Here is a 25,143-nt window from a genome sequence, read left to right as displayed (position 1 = left end):
TTCCAATGGCAGGGATATAAAGAGGTGAAGAACGTGTAATGGTTTTACAATCACCCCCATGACTAAGGGCATCAAATGAAGAAATCTAATATCCAAGAGTCTTTGTTTTAAATTGCAATTTGGGAATCAAGAATATGTGTATTCTTCCTAGAGAAGCCTAGAGTCAATTAATGAAAACTAAAGTTTGGGGCCATGCTTTTATACTGTCCACTCTGCCCTTCTTTCCTGATGTGAAAAGGATGTGAGAAGAGCTAGAGCAAATGGGAAAAAAATCTCCAAAATAAAAACCCAATAATAATATATTAGCCTGTGAAATGGTTTCTATTTGCTATTAAGAATTTTAAACAAATTATCTCCCTGAATTCTTACAACTCTGTTTTAGGATATGTTCTTGTATAGGTCTATTTTACAGATGAAGCTTAGAGAGTTTAAGTAAGTTACCCAATATTACAATTAATAGGTGGCAAAACCAGGTGGTGAAAGATAGTGAATGAATTGCTTGTTGTTAGCTGGTAAACTGTAGACAGATGACAATATTATTAAGCCAATTGCTAGGACCCTGAAACATGAGGAATTAAGAGGAAATAAGTCAAGATTTTCTTATTTTCTCCTGAAAAGAGCTCAGGAGTTACTGGTGCTGTGGAGGCTGGCTATTTCCCCACACTCCTGGATCTCAATGTGAAGAGGAAAAGACAAGCAGAGAACTAACCCAATAAAATACATGCCAAGGGAGTACTTGAGAAATATGAAGGACTCCATAGAAATGAAGTCAGCTTAATTTCTCTCATTTGGTAGCCATGTGAGGAGGAAGGACCACATTGGTATCTATGATCATGGGCTCTGGAATTAGAAAACCTATCTTTGAACTCTGGTTTTACCACTTGGTTAGATCTGAGATCTCAAGAAAATTATTTACCATCTCTGAATCTCAGTTTCTCCAACTGAGGATGATTATAGTATTTATCTCACAGGGTTGTTGTACGAAGATTATTAAAGTATTTGGAAGCATGTTCCTCTTGCGCTTAATGAAATCCCTAATCACCTGTTGTTTTCTATTAATTTTTCTTTGTTATACAGACAACAGAATGTTAAATTAATAATCCTTTTTAAGCAAGGAAGAGTCACTACTTTATTCAACATAAAGAACATCTGTATTGGCCACTAAGAACATTTTTAGGAAGAATTAACAACATGAAAATCCCACAGATTTTTAAAAAACATTTTTGTTGATGTATAATTGACGTATTATATTGGTTTCAGGTATACAATATACTGATTTGATGTTTGCATCAAATGATATTGATATTGCAAAATGATCCCCATAATAAGTCTAACTAACTAATGTTTGTTACCATGCACAGTTACAAATTTTTTTTCTTGTGATAAGTACTTTTAAGATTAACTCTTTCAGTAACTTTGAAATATGCGTGTTTATTTTCAATGTTTATCCTCTATTTCTGTTTAATCCTTTTGGGATAGAGTGTCTCTTTTTCAGGATCTACTAAGATGCCAAGACATGGACTTCTTCTCAGCAAGACCAATGGGATTGAACCCCAGGGAACTTTTGAGTAAATTTAATCCCTAAAACATATCTTTGCTCTCCCAGCTCTAAAGATTTTTGAAGTGACCAGGTTGCCTCCATCAATTTCCTGAGTAAATGGCTTAAAATTTGACACAATAGTACCAGCTTGCTTGCTCAAACTTGCTCGAAGCTTTTAACTTTAGCAGAGGAGTGAAGACAGGCTTAGATCTTTTTCTGCTGCTGCTGCTGCTGCTACTACTACTACTACTGTAACTTCTACAGTAACTTCTGCTTTCACACACACACACATATACAAATGCATATACAAATTGCTGACATTTATTGATTACTATTTTCTGATACTGTTCTAAACTACAGAACTAATGTATAGTTTTTAACAGATATTCTTGGAGTCCTAAAATTTCTGAGATTGAAAACGTTTAAGACCTGTGTAGTCTAGCCCAGAAAGGGCATAAACCTCTAATTTTGCACAGAACTCAGGACAGGATTGATGAAATAACAGTGTAGAAAAGCACTAGTCAGGATAGTTAACATCCACAAATACTCTTCCTTATTATTATTTACAATCTGCTCTAAATTAATGCTTCAAATCTAATCACATGTATTGTTTTAGAGCTATGATTTTCTATGTGTTTGTGCTCATTCACTTTCATTTTTTTCGTTTCACCAATTAAATACCTACTATATCAACTGCTATGTACATTGTTGGGAATATGTGAGAATAATATAGCTCCTGCCTTCATTGGGCTTAAGGTAGAACATGTGTGTTTGTATATACATCTACAGTTACGTATATATATATGTATATATGTTACATATATATGTATAAATGTATGTAATTGACATTTATAGTGCTGACAATTTACTTAAAATAAAGCATGATTTATATTTAATCTTTCAGAGTATGGTCACAAACTATCTTGGCTTATTTTACATCTGGCAATCTCTTTTTTTTTTTTTTTTTTTGGCAATCTCTTTATAAAGTTTCCTCTCTGGCATTCTTTGATTCTTAGAATTTTGCATTTCATTACAGTAATTTACCCTCCTCTTCATGCGATATCCAATGATTGTTGAATGGGATGAAATAGAGATCAATTTAGGTACTCCCAGTAGTAGATTTCACAGAAGGACAGCTAAGATAAGGCAATCTGGACAGCTGCCCCAATTCATAAATCACAATCCTTAACCAATTCGCATCTCACTGAAATCTCTGACCTGCCAAAATTGGGTTTGTCTTTTTGTATGAATAATTTATATTCTCTGGAAAGGAACTGTGGATCCCTTAGCAGAAAGGGTCAATAACCAATCATGTTATTTTAGGCAAATGATTTAACTTGCTGAGTTGCATTTCCATTTCTCCAAAAGGAATAGACTGGATTCCACAACTGTAAATAATTTCACAATTCTCTGGTTTTATGATTCTAAGTTTTATAACCATACTTGGAGCTTTATCAATCTCATACTTGCTATGAGATTTGTTGTGAGTAATTTGTGTGCTGCCAGCAATTGCTTGATCTAATAGTTAAATTAAGTCCTCATTTTTCTTTTTTATCAATGGATTTGTACATTTCAGATATTTCCAATATGCCTATATTGCATGGTTTCTAGTTGTAAAACACATAGGTCTTATTTCTTTTCCAGATGCCTCATCCATATAGTCAAGCCCTATAGGAGATTACAGTCTATAAATCCAGAAAACCTGAATTTGTGTGTGTGTGTGTCTCTCTCTCTCTCTCTCTTTTTTTAAACCATTACTGGTTATTATTTAAGGATTCTCTGTTAACTCTACAAGTTTTAGTTTTTCTAGTGGTAAAGTGAGGAATATAATTCTTACCCAATAGATGCTGTAATTAAATGAGAGAATATGTGAGGTAATATCTAGCACACTGCCTAACACATAGGTGATTTCTCAATAAATACTATTTTTGCTCTTATTATGGAGACTAGACTCATTGTATCAAACTTGAGAGGAAGTACACCAAATAAGTAAACACTTGGCTTCTTAAATCAGTGAACATAGATTTAAATCACAGCTTGTAATGAAAATGCCTCAGGAAATTTAGCTAATAACACTAAGCCTCATTTTCCTCAACTGCTGGGATTTGTTGAGCTCTCTGGATCTGTGGATTTGTTTTCAACAAATTTGGGGGGGGGGATCAGCCATTATTTCTTCAAATATTTTTCTGTCCTTTTCCCTCTTATTCTGGGACTCCAAATACATACATGCTAGAGTGCTTGATATGGTCCCTGATCCTTCTCTCTTCTCATTGTGAGTAGTTATTATGTTAATATCACTGATACTTTCTTCTACAGTGTGTCATTTGAAGTTAATCCTACACAGGACATTTTTCATCTGTGATATTGTATATTTATCTATAGGACAAAGGTCAGTGAACCATAGCCCATGGATCAGCCACTCTTTTTATAAAACAAGGTTTTATTGCAACTTAGCAATGATCATTCATTTATGTATTGTCTGTGGTTGCTTTTGCTCTACAAGGTCAGCGTAGTTGCAACAGAGATATATGGCCCATAAACCTAAAATATTTACCATCTGGCTATTTAAGAAAAAAGTTTGTTAATCTTTCTAGAGCTAATCCGGCTCTAGAATATGAATGTGGGTCTTTTTTTTTAATCTTCCAATTTTTAAATCATCATGTTAGTATTTTTCTCTGCCATTTTAAAAGTAGATGGGATATATTTTAATAGCTGTTTAGTGTCCTTGTCTGTCTATTCTAATGATCAATTTTTTCATTATGGGTTTTATGTTTCTGTTTTCTGTATGCCTTGTAATTTTAAACTGGATTACTGACATTTTGTTGTTTGCTCTATTTTATTGATTCCCTTTCAATGGGGTCAGAATTTGTCCTGGCATACAAGTAGCTTACTTGAATCAGTTGGATACCTTTCAGGCTTGATTTCAGCATGTTAAGATGGGTTTAGATTAACTTGTAATGGGGCAAATCTAGGCTCACAACTAAAGTGGTATGTATGTATCTTCTGTATTCTACAGGATACACATTGCATTACAAAGTCTTTCTACTCTGGCTGTGGAGACACAAAATATTCTTAACTCAGTTTGCCTTGTAACTACTTGTGAGTGGTTTTTTCTCTGACTTTGGGAAGCTTCTTCTATGCTTGAGGAGATCAGTACTCAGAGCCTCAAACGGACCCTCCTGTTCTTCTCTAGGTTTCTCTTTATTTACTCTGACATCCAAATTCTAAGCCTCTTTGTCTCTTCAAGCACTGATTTCTGATTCCTCAATTCAATGAGGCCGCTGAATGATGTTAGGGTTTCCACTTTCTGAGCTAGGGACCTGAGCTGCCTCTAGGGAATAAGTTTATGCAGCCTGGGCTTGCCTGGTTTATTTCTCTCTTTGCAGTGCCTTCAGTTCTGTGCTGCTTGTTTTTCAATGGCTGCCTCATATTTTACAATGATTGTTTTCTAGTTGTTTACAGCAGAAAACAGGAAAAAAACCATCCAATTTGTATCAAACTCTTTCTACTGTAACATAAAAGTCTTTAAAACTAGTTTCACGGTTCTCAACAATATTCTGAAGAGTAAAGATCATGGGATCGCTGAATAAATATAATTCAATTTTGCAGTATTTGTAATGCGTAGATCTTACTTTACACTTAAAGCTAAAAAGTCAACAGAATTTGATCCAAGTACCAAGTAGTATAAGGTCAGCAATAAGTCAGGCTGTGTTGATAGTTTAGTACAGTCGCTTAGAATGAAAGAGTGTGAAATGCTTTAAGTTCTATGATCACTTGTGTCATTTTGGATACATTTCTGCTTTTATTCCTGTTTCAATTTCCCATCTATAACAAAAAATAATAATAATACTCACCTCACAGGGGTGCTGTTAGGATCAAATGAGATAGATTATATACTTAACATAATATCTAACACTGTAAGTACTAAATTAACATAAAGTATTATTGTGGTGTTGTTGATACGGTATTTTTGAGAAGTTGTTCATTTGTTACACTGAAGATGAGTCTGTAAGCCTTCAAGTACCCACCATGCTACAGTCCCTGGAGATTCTTTGCTTTTTATCATTTGGATGAAAGCAGACTGGTTTACTTGGCTGCAACTGCCTGGACCAGTTCTTAGGGCACCAGCCAGAGCCATTCATGAATTGGCTTGATTCAGAAAGCTTGATGAGGTCTTCTTATTTAGATGTGGTTAGCCTGACTGAATCACATCTCCCTTTCTGGTGTCATAGAGGCTATGATGCCTTTTGTATATACCATCACCCCACTGCTAGGAATATTGGCTGCTGGCAGTGCACAACTACATCCTTCACTGAGCAGAGTCCTCTGCTGCAGGGAAATTTCTCACCTGAGCATGTGTTTCTTCCCAGAGAGTGACACATGGCCAGAAACTGGCCAATGCAGAACTAAAAGGCCTGTTCCCATTCCATTTCAGAACAGCTCTGAAGGGCATTCCAGCTACTGGAATGATAGAGCCTTCAGGAGCAACCACTTTGCAGGAGCTTCTTCATCTGCTCAATCCTACTTTCCTCATTTCCTTATGGGGTCAGTTCCTAAAAGCACTCTTCAATAAACCTCCTGCATACACGTTGTCATCTCAGAATTTGTCTCTATGGAACCCAGTCTAAGACACTTGGGGAACACGAGTGTGAAACACACACAAATGAGTGGATGTTGTGTTCTCAATGCAGAAAACTCATTGCTCTGGTGCTCTCTGAGACCTGACATAGGCTTCTGAATTGAGAGCACTGAGGGCAAGGATTATTGTATGACTGCTCTGATGGTTTCCTATGCCTTTCTTCCCTGGGGTTCTTCACTATAATAATCTGCCACCCACATGAATGTGGAAATGTTTTATCCTTTTAAACTGAATGTGCACTCCTGAGTACACCTGATGCACCTGATCTTAAAGAGGAAGGAAGTATACTGAGAAAATGTAGAAAGGAAGACAGTAGTCAGACCAACTGGTCTGATGTTAAAAAAAAAAAAAAAAATTACCTTTAGGCAGCCTTGGTGTTTGTCCTTCAGATGTGCCAGAAGATGGACTATTTCTTGGTCATCAAATTCACATCAACTTCCCAAAAGCTTCTAGGCCCCCTGACACTTTTTAAATAGTCATTATATCCCCAAAGATCTTTAGATATAGGAATTTCTCCCAAGAGCGATTCCTGGATAAACCTGAAGATATATTATGGTAATTTATCAATGAATAGATTCTTCATTATGAAACAACCTGCATCTTACAAACACGATTTTGGAGGGCTCTTATCTGAACTTACCACAAATTGCCATTATCAGATGAAAAACTTTGGCATCAAGATTGATTATGTACAGATGATTAATATTCTTAGTAATAACTTGGTGAGGTCTACAAATATGAGTGTTTTAGCATAACCTTTCAACGTGTTCAAGTTTTCATGTTATTTTAAATTATTTTTTTTAAGATTTCATTTATTTATTCATGAGAGACACAGAGAAAGAGAGAGGCAGAGACACAGGCAGAGGCAGGCTCAATGCAGGGAGCCCGATATGGGACTCGATCCCGGGTCTCCAGGATCATGTCCTGGGCTGAAAGTAGCGCTAAACCACTGAGCCACCTGGCTGCCCTATTTCAAATTATTTAAATGCTAAAAGAGTTAGTGAGCATTATAGCACTGTAACTAGATGTTTTAGATTTATTGGTTGAAGGGTTATTTTCATCTTTCTGAAAAATACTGAATTTTTAAATTTGTGCATTCTAAGTTTTTAAAAAATTTTTTTTTGTGAACCAGGTGTCTGTAGGGAGGTACATATCTGACAGCAAATGGTTTTTGTAAAATTGTTTGCTGTAGAATCAAACTCAGAAAGCTCAGGCTTAGTAGTACTCTGTGTTGGTGTTTATCCCTGATTTCACTCTAATTTTCATCAACATAAGATCCATAAGTCATCAATTTGTTATAATTTTTCAGTGTTGGACATATTGAGAGATTATAAATACTTCTGTCATAAGCTTTAGTTTGGGAAAAATAAATAATTCTTCTATGTTTGATAAGGTAGTGTACTCTAACTGCTGCTTAATTTTAATATATGTTGAATCATATTTTGTATTTTTGAAATACATAGATTCCTTTAATTTCTGAAATGCTTATAGAATCAAACTTTAGTGCATATATTTAGTCTTATGTGCACAAATTCCAGATTACTGAATTTAAACCCTGTGCTAAATTGCTGGGCTTTCATTAGACTTTCCATTCCTTATTCCCTCTGTGACATGTTACCAGGGAAAATTCATTGCTTTGAATAATAATGAGCTTGAGACAAATTTAGCTTTTGAAAGCTGATTAAAACCTTTCTCTGTTTTGAACACCTCATATATAAGCCACCTTTGCTCCTTTTTATAAAAAAATTAATGGCCACTTTTCTATGAATTCCTACTTATCAAGTATTGGAATGTGGTAATTTATCTTTAAAATGTTAATATAGATCTTGGGATGGAAATGTACTGGAGCTAGTAAAATATGAAAACATATGTGAGATGACTTTATTAATATGCTACTGACTATAATTATTTGAATTTTATGTGTCATATGAACTAAAACCATTTACATATTTTCTGGTAGTTTCAGATGGAGGCATTTTTTCCAGCTTTATATGTAAGGGGTATAAACTTTTCAACCTGTGTCAAAAGATCCTATGAATATCTAGTGAACTTGTCATCATAAGCACTTTTGGACACTCCAGTGAATGGAAACCAATCCTATTTTTTATTGTTTGTTATTGAGACACAAATAGTTTAAGATGAGTTTTGTGCTGCAACTTTCTAATAGCACTTTTTATCTGTAAAACTATTATGGGACTATTTAACCTATTTTGGGTGAGGTGACAGGTTTCTAGTAATATTAATCATGATAATCTTAGAAATTAATTTATTAAAAGCAATTATGTTAAGAACAAAGATTAAAAAAAGAACAAAGATAATTATGGAGTTATTTGGGTAGCAGCAGTTAAAATTTCCAGTAACAATAAGCTGAAAGATGATTTTGTGCCAACAGGTCTGTTAAAAATATGTAATACTGAATGATGAATAGAAACTTAAGTAGATAAGAAAATAAAAGAATGTCTCCGTAATACCCAGTGAAAAATTGCTCATCAGTTATCAAATAACACAAAAAGATCTTGTGAAAAATCAGGATCCTGCTGGGGTAAATTCCCTGGAGTTCGTAGACAGAGCAATTTGGAATTGAATGATATCACAGATGTGCTATAGAGACCTTCCATTGATTGCTGATTTGTCAGAACTCAAGAGCATCAACAACCTATTAGGGTTTCAAGACTGTTAGTGGATATAAGGTTCCAGTAATTTATCCTTGAGTCCTTTATAAAATCTTCTAAATAAAGAAATCCTTGTTCTCTGTATCCAAACAAGAGTTTATTTTTTAAAGATTTTATTTTTTTATTTATTCATGAGAGACACACAAAGAGAGAGAGAGAGAGAGAGAGAGAGAGAGAGGCAGAGACACAGGCAGAGGGAGAAGCAGGCTCCATGCAGGGAGCCTGACATGGGGGTCTCCAGGATCACGCCCTAGGCTGAAGGCAGCGCCTAACTGCTGAGCCACCCGGGCTGCCCTAAACAAGATTTTAATAACTTTCAACGCCCCCTTGGAGCCAAATATTCTATGTACAGCTTCTTATAGTAAATGTAGGCTGAAGTTATATTTTTGTGTAGATATAGATATGTGTTTGGGTAAGTGTGTTTTTTGTAAGATTAAGAGATTACAGAGAGCGATGGGTATTAAAGTTATTTCTCTGATTTAACATTTCTGTGAAATCACAATTCAAGGTCTTTGGATAATTTTTCACAACCATTACCCCATGTCAAATTCCGAAAGAGCTCAGTGTTTTAACTTAATGCCTACATGAAAAATATTAGAACTAAGAACTTAAAAAATAAAGTGTTCATAGGAACAAAGAACAATGATGCATTTCTAGTGATTGATTATCTCTTCTCTCCTGTTCCTTTACTTCTACTAGTGTAGTTCAGGTCTGGTATTAATAGTTTGAGACTGTCTTCTAATTGCCATATTACTGGCTCAAACGCTTCTACACCCACTGCCAGGATAATTGCTCAATATACGGTTTGGTTGCTTCCTCCCAAAGTCATCTTTACTCTCCAAATTTTAATGATCATAGATTACACATCTTAATTTAGTATTTTGAGTATTCTCAAGTTGGCCTTTTTCAATCTGTTCTCCCATTCTAGAAAAATCTACTTTAACCATTCTAGACCATCTCCTATACCTCAAATGTGTCTTATTCCTTTTCCGTGTGTAGACCTATTGCATTTTCCAAAAATGCTTTTATTTTCCCACCATACTGTTTACTTTCCTCACTAAAATCCTACCCATTTGGGGGCTAAATTTAAATTTCTTATATCTATGAATCCATCCCTGATCAACTGAACTATCAACAATTCTTCTCTCTGAATTTTCAAAACATTTGGCAATGTACAGGGCTAAAACTAGGCCACTTGACATCTTTGAACAAATTAGAAAACCCATTCCATTTTTTTAAAGATTTTATTTATTTATTCACTAGAGACAGAGAGAGAGGGAGAGAGAAAGAGGCAGAGACACAGGCAGAGGGAGAAACAGACTCCATGCAGGGAGCCCCAAGTGGGACTCGATCCCCGGACTCCAGGATCATGCTCTGGGCCAAAGGAAGGTGCCAAACCGCTGAGCCACCCAAGCATCCCAACCCATTCCATTTGGACAGAGGGTGCCATAGGCACAAAAAATGGTGAGCAGACTATGACTCTAAGTGAATTAGGAAAAACTACCTTTTAATCCTTGCAGACGTAGCTACTTGCCAGATTTCAGTTCAGTTTTTTTGTCATTATCTAGCTGTTTGACCTTGGATATATTATTTTACCTCTCTAGATTTAGTTTTCTTGCCTGGAAAGTGGTGATAATAGTATGAAATTCATATTATTGCTAATAATAATATATAAGATAATGAATGTAGATTGTCTAGCTGGATATTTGGCATATAAACCTTAATCAGTAAATTGTCATGACCTTTATAATTATTATGTTTTATGCTACCATCATCCTTAGTTTCAGGGATGGTCTGTTTTTCTCCTTGAATTAAAGTTTCAGGTATGGAAATTAAATACATTTGTAGACACAAATGCATTTTTGGTTTTTTGACTGAAATGTTTACTGATGATCATTATCAGATCAGTATCTCTTAAATAAATATTAACAAGATTATATTTCTTGAACTAAGATGTTATTTTCTCCTGCTGTTGACATTATCTGGATACATATGGAAATATAAGACCAGAGACACAAAATAAATATGAGGAAGGTAGTAGTCTTATTAATACACTGACCTTGTTTAAAGTTATGATACATTTTGAGAAAGACATTTGTTAGTATGATCAAACATTCCCACTCAACTCATGAGAACACTTTCCATTTTCAAAAAGACAATTTGTGAAAAAATATCAGATTACTGACCACAAAAATGTCAAAACCACCTAGTTATCTGGAAAAAAAACAGCAATAGAGATGATTCTCCATACAACACTGAAGAAAAAGGCCTTAGCCTTGACCCATGGAGATTGCCTTCAAGGCGACAAAGTAATTTATTTTTCCAATGGAGGCTCATTCAAATTCTTGTCTTCTCTGGCAATATTGCTGCAGGTTATATTCCGTGGACCAAATTCATATCAGTCTTTTAACCTCTCCAGAGCACTTTGTAACTGCGTGTATCGGTTTTGAGTGGAACTTTTCCTACTTCATAATTGGGCTCTTCATGCTGAGAAACCTCTGGGGGATCTGGAGGGATAGCCAGGAAGATGTGAATGGAGGAGGGAATTGTGCCAAAGGAAGGTATCTATCTGTTAAACATTCATATATTTGCATTTGGAGAGTGTAAGTGACTTCAGTATTTCAGCTATGTTTATATTTATAAAATATGGAAGCCTCCATGTGAAAAGGAAACATTCAGGTAAAAATGACAAATACCTGAATGTTTGCAGATATTAGATGCTTCCAAATTCAGTAAGCTGCTTGTAATATAAATGGATACTGTGGATAAGAAAATAAGCAAAATAAGTATTTGTTGATTCTTCAATCCTGGTGTCTTACCTGTACTATGTATACAGTTGAAAAAAATGAGTGTAATGAATACATTTAATCAGATATATGGAATTATTTCATTTCTATTTTATTAATTGCGACTTTAATTGTTTTGTTTACTATTATTATTTTATTACTTCAGACATGATCCATAGGTAGATGGTGAAAGAACTAAAGTTTGTGAGAGGAACTTTTCTTAAATGAAATCATTCTGTTTCATAAAACTCAACAGCCATCAAAAGTCAATGTAGTTGATAACTACAGTCTTAGGTATCAGATAACTTCATGCACTTCATAACTCAGCAAAATCACAAGTTTGAATTACCAACTCCATTTTGGTTAATAAAATCTTCTTATGCATGTTTACTGTGTGAGATTCAATGCATTTTCAGAACTGAAAAATAAATACGACTGAGCTATAAGACTAATCCCTTTACTTTTTTTTTTTTTTTTTTTTTTTAATAAATGACAAGATATAAGAAAGGGGTTCCAAACCATCAAATGTAGGAAATCTCTTTCCCGGGAATTGAAATATTTAACTTTTCAAATGCTTAAATAAATGGAACCTAAAGTAGTAGCCTAGCTTGGATCATAAATTCAGCTATGGCATTTTAAAAATTTTTGAAAAAATTAAAATAAAACTGAAAATACCATTCCATTATGGATTAAATTGTATAGAGTGTTTCACATTTTTAATGTTCTGTGGTTTGCAAAGATTTTTTGCACGAATTATTTTATATAATTTGTATTATAAATTCATGACATGGGTAAGGCAGCTATGGCTTAATAACATTTGCTTTTGCCAAGGTAAAGCCTGTATTAATAAAATTAAGTATCATATTTATATAAATAAAATGTAAAGCCAATTCTTTTTTCTGATCTGAGACTGCTCTGGTTATTGCACCTATTCTCAAGTAGCACAGATGAAAAGAAAATGCTGGAGATATAATAATTCTATTGTCATTCTTTTGTTATTTTGATTTTGTTCTTTTCGCGTACAAGCAGTTGATTTGTGACTACATTTTACGAAATGTGAGCAGTACTCAGCAGGTGGCGCTAATGAGACACAAAATATTGAATCGCCAACTCCTACAGCCAGAGATTTAGTAGTGTATTAATAAGTTTGTTGGGGGTAAGGACAATCTGCTCGCATTGTTTCTCCGAGTGCTAATGCCACATGGAATGATTTTAGAGATTTATTAAGTTCCTACTTTATATTGAGTCTGAAGTTAATGTTTATTCTTTTTTGCTTACTTCATAATATTTAAAAAAAACCAGAGTACCTTCTTTCACTTGAAAACTAAGCCTGGCCATTTACCTGTATGAACTTCCATTCATATGCTGGAAGAGGGAGGGGAGTGAATCACATAGTGGTTATTCCTTTAAGGACAAAATATGGAAATCAAAAGAGATTCTTAGGAACTACTAACTCCCATGGAAATTATAATCCTATTTATCTTTGAGGGATACCTAGCAGATTATTTACCAGATCAACATTTAGGCCAAGTGTTCCAAAGTGAAAATTTTCTTTTGTTTTGTGGTTCTACTAAACATTCAGAATGAATGTTAGTAGACTGTGGCATTAAATGAAAATGAAAATGAATTTTTTGGGATAAGGGAATGTTACTTAATTAGAAAGAATAGAAGTATTTGCTTATTTTGTCAATTTAACAATTAAGCTACACAAATAACATCTGCTCATGTATTAAGAAGTGCCTTGGTGGCTTCTGAGCAAGTTATTTGAGAGGTATCTCACCAAGAAAGAAAGAGTTGCATTTTAAATGGGGAATTCAGCGGAGTTTACTAAGAATGTACTTAATGCGTGTTCTCTGAAGTCACATTTCTAGTGGACTTATATGGGCATTGACATTTCTGGTATCCTCAGTTTTTCAAAGTTCAATTTTCTTCCAATAAAATCCAATATCATCCCAATTTTATGTTTTAATTTGAATAAAGTGATCAATTTCACATTTTTGTGAATCCTACTTGAAACTAGCAATGCATAAAACTACTTCAAAAAACTTCCCTTTACATAACTAAGGTTTAAGAGACTACTACATAAGGGACAATTGAGTTTTTTTTTTATAAGTAACGTTAATGATTGGAAACTCATAGAAATCACATTATTATATAGCCAGAGCATTGTTTTCTTCTCCTTAAGAAAAGTATTTAACTTTGATTTTTATCAACAAATCAGAGATTATGACTCTTGTATTCACTGACTTTTCTCCACAGAGATGACCTCTTCCCAGGTACCAGTTTTTGTTGTACCCAGTGATGTAAACCGAAGGCCATGCATCAGTGAATTCAAACATTTTGTGCATAGGTACAGATCTTTGATCATTTTAAATGGTTTTCCAATGGGAGGAGGCTGCTGGAATAGCCAATCAACTTCTTAGCAGGATTATCTGAGAAAAAATTAATATATTTCCTGTCCCCACAAGTTTCCTAATTGAATGTGACTTATTTTGATCCATCCATAGGAGCAAAGTTGTCATGAAGATTGATGTGAACTACGTGCTCACTTTAGAAACTTCCATAATTTACAGGGTCCATAGATTTTCTATTCATGGTTAAGCATTAAACATGATAAGATAGAGTCAACTCTTCTACTTTTTCCTCTTCTTTAGTCTTCTTCCTCTTAGTACCTTTATTGATATATATTCGCACCATATAATTCATTCATTTACAGTGTACAATTAAAGTATTAATACATTCACAGTTGTGTAACCATCACCACAATTTGAAAATATCTTGTCGCCCTCAAAACAAACTGATACCTGCTAACATTTCCCCACATCTTCTTCCAGCCCCCTCCCTCTACTCCTCAGTCCTAGGCAACCACTAAAGTATTTTCTGTTCTTATAGATTTGCCCATTCTGGACATTTCACATAAATTTTGTACACTTCATTTCATGTAAGTGGACTTATATAGTATATGGTCTTTTGTGATTGGCTTCTGCACTTAGGGTAATATTATCAAGGCTCATCCATCCTGTGGCATTTATCAGTGCTTGATTCCTTTTTAATACCAAACAATACTCCATTATATGGATATATTATATTTTATTTACCCATTTATCAGTTGAGGGACATTTGTTTCCACATTTTGGCTATTATGAATAATACTGTGATCATAAAGGTTTTGTGTAATATATGATTTTGTTGAACACTTAGGAGTAGATTGCTTGGTAATATGGTACTTCTTTTTGTACCCTTTTGAGGAACAGCCTGATTGTTTTCCACTAAGGCTGTCTCATTTTTCATTTCTACTAGCAACGTATAAGCATTTGGATTTCTCCACAGCCTTGCCAACATTTGTTTTTGTCTGTCTTTTTGATTATAGCTATGTAGTAGATACAAAGTGGTATCTTATCTTATCTTCTTTTGATTTGCATTTCCCCAGTGGCTATTAATATTGAGCTTCTTTTCATGTGCTGATTAGCCATTTATATCTTCTTTGGCGATCTCTTTGGATTTATATATTTTCCTTGGATTTATTTAGATCTTTTGTACATTTCTATATTGAGTTGTCTCTACTTCTAGATAAATGTACCTTATTAGATATATGATTTATAAATTCTGTTCTGTGTATCATCTTGACACTTCCTTGATGGTGTCTGAAAAGCACAAAAATGAAGCACTTCTTTCATACTTGATTTTAGCAATTTGAGTCTTCTCTCTTGTTCTTGGTCAGTCTAGCTAAAGTGTTATCAAGTTTTTTTGATCTCTTCAAAGAATGAAGTTTTACTGTTTTTGATTTTTGTTCTCATTTTTCATTTTTTTTCATTTATTTATGATAGTCACAGAGAGAGAAGGAGAGAGAGGCAGAGACAGGCAGGGGGAGAAGCAGGCTCCATGCACCGGGAGCCCGATGTGGGATTCGATCCCGGGTCTCCAGGATCACGCCCTGGGCCAAAGGCAGGGGCCAAACCGCTCGCCACCCAGGGATCCCTGTTCTCATTTTTCTATTTTCTATTGCATTGATGTCTGCTTTAATTTTTATGATTTCTTTCCATCTGCTTGATTCAGTTGTTCTTTTCATTGCTTTAAGATGAAAGATTAGGATATTAAATTTTTCTTCCTTTTTAATATAGGTGTTTAGAGCTATAAATTTCTTTCTAAAAACTGATTTGATTGCATTCTTGTAATTTTGGTTTGTTATATCAATATTTTCATCCTAAAATATTTTCTAATTCCAATTGTGGTTTCTTATTTGACACATTAGATACTAAGGAATACGTTGTTTAATTTCCATATATTTGTGAATATCCTAAATTTCTCATTATTGATTTATAACTTTATTCCATTGTGGTCAAAAAACATTTTAATGTTTTTAATGATTTTAATAATTTTACATTCATCGAAGATTGTTTTATGGCCTAGCTTATGATCTATCCTGGAGGATGTTTCTTTTTCTTTTTAAAAATATTTTATTTATTTATTCATGAGAGACACAGAGAGGAAGAGACATAGGCAGAGGGAGAAGGAGGCTCTCTGCGGGAAGCCCGATGCAGGGCTGGATCCCAGGACCCTGGGATCATGACCTGAGCCAAAGGCAGACACTCAACCATTGAGCCACCCAAGTGTTCCATGGAGAATGTTTCACATGTACTTGAGAAGAATATGTCTTTTTCAGTTGCTGAGTAGATTGTTCTAATGATGTCTGTTAGGTCTAGTTGGTTTATAGTGTTAAGTCTCGTTACTTGTTGCCCCTTTGTCTAGTTGTTCTAGTCATTATTGAAACTGAAATATTAATATCTCTATTACTCTTGAATTGTCAGTTTTTCCCTTAAATTCTGTCAATATTGGCTTCATGTAACTTGAGATTTGGTTATTATGTACAGATGTGTTTAGTATTGTTAAATATTCTTGATGAATTGACCCTTTTATCATTACAAAATGTCTTTTATCTCTAGTAACCTCTTTGTTTTAAAGGCTATTTTGTCTGATACTATCATAGCACTACAGCTCTCTCATGGCTGCTGTTTGTATTTGTTTTTCCATTCTCTTCCTTTCAACCTACATTTACCTTTGAATCTAAAGTGTGTATCTCTTACAGAGTTAGATCTTTTTTTCTTTTTTTAAAGATTTTATTTATTTATTTGAGAGAGAGAGAGAGAGAGCACAAGCAAGAGAGGGGGGTGAAGGGAGAGGGGCCAAGGGTGAGGGAGAGGCAGACTCCTCATTGGACAGGGAGCCCAAAGTGGGGCTCCATCCTAGGACCCCGAGATCATGACCTGAGCCCAAAACAGATGCTTAACAACTGAGCTAGCCAGATGGCCTTGATCTTGTTTTTTAATGCAATCTGCTGATCTCTGCTTTTTGCTTGAATTGTTTAATCCACTCACTTTTTATGTTATTATTGATAAAGTTGGATTTTGTGTGATAATTTTCTCTGTTTTTTGCATGTCTCAAATCTTTTTTGTTCTTCTGTTCCCTTTTTATTGCCTTCTTTTGTATAAAGGAAATATTTCCTAGTTTAACATTTTAATTCTTTAGATTTATTTTTACTATATGTTTTGTGTTATTTTCTTAGTGGTTGTTCTAGGGCTTATCATATATATCTTATCAGAATCTACTTCAGATTTATACTAAATTAATACCAGTTTATGTGTGATACAAGCCCAAGAATACATTGTTATAATTTTTACTTTATATATAATTAATCCTTTTAAAAGATGCTGGGAGAAAAAGAAAGAAAGAGGAAGTATATATTTATTGTTTGTTAAAAATAACTTTCCTATTTACTATTCTTGTTTCTTTCCATTTGTTCTTCTGGATTCTCTTTATTTGTTCGTAAGGATTTGTCTAGTGTCTCTTTCTTACTCCTATGTAGTTCTGTTCCCACCTGCCTACTTTATGCATTAATTGTCAAATATTATTATATCTGTATATATTATAGGGCCAACAGTAAATTTTATATGTATTGGTTTATAACAATTGCTTTTTAAAATAAGCTAAAAGAAGAAAAAGGAAGAAATATGCATATACTGTCTTTTCTAATTAAATGTACTGACATACTTTGGTTTTTCAAAGTCGATTTGAACTACTGTCAGGGTTACTTTCATTTGTTTCATTGTTTTCAAGAGTGCCTTTCAGCCTGAACTTCCTTATACTCTCTTCCTGATTCAGTTAGTTCCCTTGCAGAGAACTTTAGAACTCTCTGTTTTCATAGCTTACCTTTTCCTTGTGCAAAATCTCTTATTGAATGCTGATTTGATTATGATATACCTTGGAACAATTCTTTTTTTAAGCCATAGGTAGATTTTATTTAAAAAACAAAAACAATCCCAAATAAGACTCCTTTTGATATTAAAATATAGAACAGATAATTCTATCAAAGAGTTCTAATAGACATAAATATCTAGGTAAAATATAGCACCTTATAACTAACTATGATTTTATCCTATTTGTCTTTTTAAAAAAAGACTTTATGGTTTAGAATAATTTTTTAAAATATTTATTTTCTTTATTTTGGAGAGAGAGTGAGAGTGTAGGGGAGGAGGGATAGAGGAAGAGGAAGAGAGACAGAGTCTCAAGCAGGCTCCCTGCTGAGTGTGGAGCCCCATGTGGGCTCTATCTCATGATCCTCGAGATCATGGCCTGTGAGATCACAACCTAAGCTGAAATCCACGGCCGGATGCACAACCAGCTGAGCCACCAAGGAGCCCCTTTTGGAGCAATTTTTAAAGTGGCATTAGGTTCACAAAAACATTTGACTGAAAACTACAGATATTTTTCTTTACATCCTCTCCCCTCATATTTAACAGTCTCACTATCAACATCTTGCATGGGCTGGTACTTTTGTTATAATTAACAAACTTATATTGGCAGATCATTATCACCCAGAGTCCATAATTTACATTAGAGTTCCCCCCTGGCCCTGTATTTTCTATGGCTTTTGACAAATGGATAATGGCATGCATCTGCCATTATAATATCACACAGAGTAGTTTCACTGTCCTAAAAAGTCTCTGTGCGCTGCCTCTTTTCCTCTGCAACCTCCCTAAGGTGACCCCTGGCAACTACTAATCTTTTAGTGTCTCTGTAGTTCTGTGTTTTCCAGAATATCATATCATTGGAATCCTATAATATGTAGCCTTTTCAGACTGGTTTCTTTCACTTTGTAACATGCATTTAAGTTTCCTCTACATCTTTTCCTGGCTTAGTAGCTTGTTTTTTTAATGCTGAATAATATTCCACTGTCTGTATTTACCAAAGTTTATATGTCTACTTACTGAAAGACATCTTGGTTACTTCCAAGTTCTGGCAATTATGAATTAAGTTGCTATAAACTTCCATATACAGGATTTTGTGTGGACATTAAGACTTCAATTCATTTGAATAAATATTAAGAAGCATAACTGATATATTTCATGATAAGAACATAGTGGGATGCCTGGGTGGCTCAGTGGTTGAGCATCTGCCTTTGGCTCAGGGCATGATTCTGGGAACTTTGTGTCTCTCATGAATAAATAAATATTTTTTCTTTTCTTTCTTTTTTTTTTTTTTTTTTAGAAAAGCACAGGTGCTTAACCGCTGAGCCACCCAGGCATCCCAATAAAATATTTTAAGAAAAGAACATATCTAGTTTTGTAAGAAAGTCCAAACTATATTCCAAAGTGGCTATATCATTTTGCACTTCTAGCAGCAATAAATGAGAATTACTGATGTTCCTTATTAGCATGTTGTAAGGCTGTTCTAATACATTCTAAAACTGTTGTTCCTCATTAGCATTTGATGTTATCAGAATTTTGGATTTTGGCCATTCTAATAGATGTGAATTGGTATCTCATTGCTGTTTTGAATTTAAGTGCTTTTTATTTTTTGACAACTACATGACATGGTTTTTTTTTTCTTAAAAACAATGACTCTGCTCCAATAAATCAAGGTCAAAATAAACGAAGAGTTCAAGATGACAACAGTCCCTTTGTTAAGTTCTGGTGCTGTGTGGATGAAAAGCAGCAGCCAGTCATGGCAATAGGTGATAACATCCAAAGTGGGACATTAATAACATCCAAATGCGTTAATACTCTTTCACACTAAACCAGCCTTCAAATAAATCACATATGAGCTCACACCATCTTCATGGTAGTCCAGGATAAAAACCATGTCATCTGGATTCATGTTTTTACCAAGAAAGAATTGGTAGTTTTTGAAATTAGCAAGCATGTGCTTGATTTTTTTCTGTAGCCCCGTCATAAAAAATTTTACTCTTTTTGATACTGTTCTTTAAGTTTCCCTTTGATTGATTTCATACAATCTTTGATGTACTACTTGTAGGCTTCTTTTATGAATTTGGTCTCTTACAAGTGATAGTTCATGACAATATCAACACCAGGGATGACTGTGTGTTGGATACCTTTCCCCCAGGGCCTTCAGTAAAGGCATTTTCAGCAATGAGTGGCTCATCAGTGTCTTACTGGCTATATTCCCCTCCATCTCCAGGCACAACCGAGCTCATCATGGCTGATGAGGTCCCAGTAGATGATCATGACAATGGCTGGAAAGAGTCAATGGTACTCTAACCTAGCAGGAACCCAGAGCTGGAAGTAAGTGGGATACAATCAGAAGGGGATGCTGGGGGATGGGGTAGTAGGTGGAAAAGCTCACTATTGTTTTAATTTGTAATTCCCTAATGACAAACGATGTTGAACATCTTTTCATATTCTTATTTGCCGGCTGTGCATGTTCTTTGGTAAGCTGCCCAGATTTTTGGCCTATTTTTTAAATGGTTTTGTTGTTGTTGTTGTTGTTGTTGTTGTTGTTGTTGTTGAGTATTAAATGTTTACATTTTTGAGTAACAGTCATTTATCAGCTATATATTTTAGAAATATTTTTTTCCCAGTTTGTGGCTTGTCTTCTCATTTTCTTGACTGTATTTTTGCAGAGCAGAAGTATATAATTTCAATCTCTTAATTTAGTCAAGTTTATCAATCCTTTATGCGTTGGGCTTTCAATAATGGATCTAAAAAACCATTACCATCCAAGGTCATCTAGGTTTTCTCCTATGTTTTTTATAAGAGATTTATTGTGTTATGTTTTACACTTATATTGATGTCTAATTTTGTGTAGAGTGTAAGGTCTGTGTCTCTATTATTATTATTATTATTATTATTATTATTATTTTGCATGTGGATGCTTTTTCTAGCACCATTTGCTAAAAGACAATCTTTGCTCCATAGTATTCTTTGCTTCCTTTTCAGAGATTAGTTGAATATATTTATGTGAGTCTATTTCTGCACTCTTTGTTCTGTCCCATTGATTTATTTGTTTATTCTTTTGCCAATACCATACTGTCCTGATCACTGTAGTTCTATAGTAAATCTTGGTCAGATAGTGTAAGTTCTCTGACTTCATTTTTTTTTTAAAGATTTTATCTATTTATTAATGAGAGACACACACAGAGAGAGGCAGAGAGAGAAGCAGGCTCCATGCAGGGAGCCCGACATGGGACTTGATCCTGGGTCTCCAGGATCACGCCCTGGGCTGAAGGCAGATGCTTAACTGCTGAGCCACCTAGGTGTCCCTGACTTCATTCTTTTTCAATATTGTGTTGGGTAGTCTGGTCTTTTGCTTTACCATATAAACTTTAGATTAACTTTGTCAATATTCACAAATAGACTTAAGATTTTGATTAATATTGCATTGTAGGTCAAATTGGGAAAATGTGATATCTTAAAAATATTAAGTCTTTCTATCCACGACTATGGATTATCTCTCCATTTATTTTATTCCTTTATTTATGTGATTTCTTTTAACAGAGTTTTATGGTTTTCCTCATATAGATCTTGTATATATTTTTTCAGATTTGTACAAGTATTTTATTATAGGAGTGTTAGTGTAAATGGTATTGTTTTTTATTTCAAATTCTACTTATTCATTGCTGGTATATAAAAAAAACAGTTAACTTTTGTAAATTAACCTCGTGTCCTGCAACCTTGCTATAATAACTTTTTAGTTGCAGGAGATTTTCTGTTGAATTTTATGGATTGTTTACATAAATAATCATGCCATGTTTTGGAACAATGACAGTTTTATTTCCTTCTTCTTAATCAGTATACCTTTCATGTCCTTTTCTTGTCCTATTGCATTGCTAGGACTTCCAGTAAAATGTGTAATAAAAGCAGTGAAAAAACATCCTTTCTTGTTTCCGATCTTACTGGGAAAGCTTCCAGTTTTCCTTCTTGGTAGAATTTTCTTCATGTTTCTTCTACCTGGGATTTGCTTTCATCAAACTTGAAAAAAATGCTAGGCCATTACTTTAATTTTTTCTTTCTCTTCTGTCCTTTAAGGACCTAATTACAGAAAGATTAGGCCATTGACTGTTTTCTACAGTGCATTGATACCCTGTTCTTTTTTTTTTGTTGTTTTCTTCAGCTTTTTCTCTGAGTATTCTATTTTGGATAATTTCTATTACTAGGGATGCCTGGGTGGCTTAGCAGTTAAGCATCTGCCTTTGGCTCAGGGCATGATCCTGGATCTGGGGATTGAGTCCCACATCAGGCTCCCTGCAAGAAGGCTGCTTTTCTCTCTGCCTATGTCTCTACCTCTCTCATGAATGAATGAATGAATGAATGAATGAATAAATAAATAAATAAATAAATAAATAAATATTTTAAAAATTTTCTATTACTATATTTCAAGCTCACTGATCTCTTCTGCAGTTAACCCTATAGTATTTGTTTCCCATCACATTGCTTTTTCCTCTGTAGAAATTCAATGTCTTTTTGTATTCACCATTTCTCTATGTTAATGCTAATATTTTCTTCTTCCTTCTTGAACACATGGTATAAGGTTTCGTTACATTTTAAGTTACAATTTTAATATCCTTATCTATTTATTGTATCATCTGTATCATTATTGGTTTAGTTTCCATTGACAATTTTTTTTCTTTTTTTTTTTTTTGGTTGTGAATGCATCTTATTTGCATGAATTTTAAACAACAAGGAATGTTTAATATACTTCTGAATAGATTTTGCTCAGCTTAGGGCAATAAAATGTATAATATGTATTTTATAAACATTGAATACTTCAATATTAAAAATGTATCTTTCAAATATATAGAAATCACATTTATGCAATTGTATTCTCCTAGAACAATGAGATACAGTAGACTGAAGTTGAATAAATTTCAAAATACAGTTTTACTAAAGTTTTTAGGAAATTAAGCAAGTTACCTTACCTCTATGAGTTTTGATCATCTCATATGTAAAATTAAGACTCAAAAATGTACCTCATAGAACACATATAAATATTAAATAACATATAACTCTAAGGAACTTAATGCAATGCATAGAGCATTGAGTATAATAAAAAAATTTATCCCTTCAGCAGATGTTTATTCTGATGGGTTGATCTTATGCAAATGAGACAATAGCTATACACTTATACGTAATTTGGTGTATATCTAAGTAATACATACATAATTATAATAACTTTATAATATTTTAATAAAAATCAGTAAGGCTATTATTATTAAAGTATTCATTATGCTCTCCAATCTCATGAACCTAAGACTTTGAGTAAATACATATGGATCCACTTAAAATGCAAAAATTCTATAATCTAGATGTCTTATTTCTATAATGCCAGGCAATTGGACATTTAGTAACTCAGTGTTCAGACTAAACATTTTTCTCATCTAAATGCTTAGCATTATCAGACACAGAGGAGAATACAGATTTTCATACAGCAATTTATTTATTTATTTTTATTTTTTAAAGACTTTATTTATTTGAGAGATACAAAGAGAGAGAAAGAGCATGAGCAGAGAGAGGGAGAAGCAGACTCCCAGCTGGGCAGGGAGTCCAACATGGGCTCCTTACCAGGACCCTGAAATTATGACCTAAACCAAAGGCAAACTAAGCCATGCAGGTGTCTCTTTGTACAACCATTTAGACTAAAATATGTTTTCATATAAAATAGGTTAGAATGGGATAGTTGCAATTTGAAAATGGGAGATTTCATAATGTAAAAGATTGCTTTCATAGTTAATTTACTTTGCATAATAAGATTGGATGTTAAAAGATAAAATTCAAAAAACTTTGAAGATAAAATTCCTAGAGACATTCTCAACTTATATGTGCTATTAATTGCCTATATATCTTATATATAAAAGTGATTTATATACATATATTCAAACTTATTTTATTTAGCCAACTGTGACCTAATAACAAATTAAATAATGAAATCAAGAAGAATATGTTAAGGACAGACTTATAATCAAGTTAATAAACATAAAATTGACTATAGAGCAAAAGTTTATCTTGTCTAATGAGCCTATGGTAATTAAATGCTGTTATTGGTCAGAAATACTTGAAACATTGCTTACATTCTAGAAATAGGTTGGCACTTTTCATCAGCTTATGCTGATCATTATAGGTAGTTCTTGACTAATTTTTTTTTTATCATGCAATTTTATCCTTAGGAACCAAGAACAAGCCTAATATTTTTCCTAATGAAGATGTTATTTGACTAACTTCAGAATTGTGCCCTTCTGAGAAGTTTACATTAAACTCAGATGGTGTTAATTTGGAAAGTCATTTTGGTTTTGGGACTACCCTATTTAAAATAGTGTATCAGGTGATGGGGATTAAAGAGTACACTTACCATGATGAGCACTGAGTAATGTATAGAATTGCTGAATCAGCAATTGTACACCTGAAACTAAAAAATAGTGCATTATTTATGTATTGAGACTATATTTAACGTTAGCATTGCTCAGTCATAGGCACTCGTATGTTCAGCCTTAGTAGATATTGTCCAGCAAGTTTCCAAAAGAAAAAAAGTTGGAATTTATTTTGGAAAATTGTCTATTTCTGCTAACACTGAACATATTCAATCATTCTTACCTAAAAATATACTGGATATATAATATATTTGGATATATAATTTATCCAAATGCACACCAGAAGACAGGCAAAGAATACTTATGGAGACATTGGCCAGATTAGCTAAAACTATCAAGACTCAAAATATCAACATTAGAAGGGAAAGTTACAGTGGTATGTTTATACTGGAATACTATATGACAATGAAAAATACCACACACAAAAATCACAAAGGGGTCTCACATATATAATGCTGAATGAAAGAAACGGGACACAAGATTAAATACTTTAAGTTTCCATTTATAGGATGCTCAAAACCAGCAAACTAATCTTAGATGATAAAAGGCAGAATAAATAGTGTCATTTCAAGGGACAGTGGTTAGATTGTAGGTTCTGAATGGTGGTTAGATTAAGCTGTACATTCAAGAATTGCATACCTTATGCGTACTGTATTCCAATAAAAAGAAGTTTAAAACTAATTTGCCAGCTGTTGGAAAGAGTTTCCATATTTGGGGTGAAAAAAATGGGTCAAGGAAGAATGAAGAGGGAATTCCATTCATTTACTCCATCCTTTGTCTCTCATTCTCTTTCCTAAATTCAGAGTTCCAGGGCCTTCCTAGCCCAGCCCCTAAATTCTGAGGTTCCA

At 33.9% G+C, this 25,143-nt stretch overlaps 2 long non-coding RNA genes across 2 annotated transcripts in view; one reads left to right on the top strand and one right to left on the bottom strand.

Moving 5' to 3' along the window:
• The window catches only part of LOC144312511 (uncharacterized), a 67,169-nt gene extending 42,028 nt beyond the window's left edge, over nt 1-25,141 (top strand). Inside the window, exons 3-4 of the long non-coding RNA XR_013378004.1 lie at nt 13,897-13,987; nt 25,099-25,141. This is a non-coding gene — a long non-coding RNA (uncharacterized LOC144312511). The remainder of the gene's footprint in view (nt 1-13,896; nt 13,988-25,098) is intronic.
• On the bottom strand, nt 6,545-25,109 carry LOC144312506 (uncharacterized). The gene is made up of 3 exons (XR_013378003.1): nt 24,935-25,109; nt 24,277-24,333; nt 6,545-6,718 (listed from the first exon to the last, which is right to left on the bottom strand). It is a non-coding gene; the product is annotated as an uncharacterized LOC144312506 (long non-coding RNA).
• Nucleotides 25,142-25,143: the final 2 nt, after the last annotated feature.

This window comes from Canis aureus, chromosome 1 (genome assembly GCF_053574225.1).
Source record: "Canis aureus isolate CA01 chromosome 1, VMU_Caureus_v.1.0, whole genome shotgun sequence".
Lineage (NCBI taxonomy): Eukaryota > Metazoa > Chordata > Mammalia > Carnivora > Canidae > Canis > Canis aureus.
This window is presented reverse-complemented; position numbering and strand designations above follow the sequence as displayed.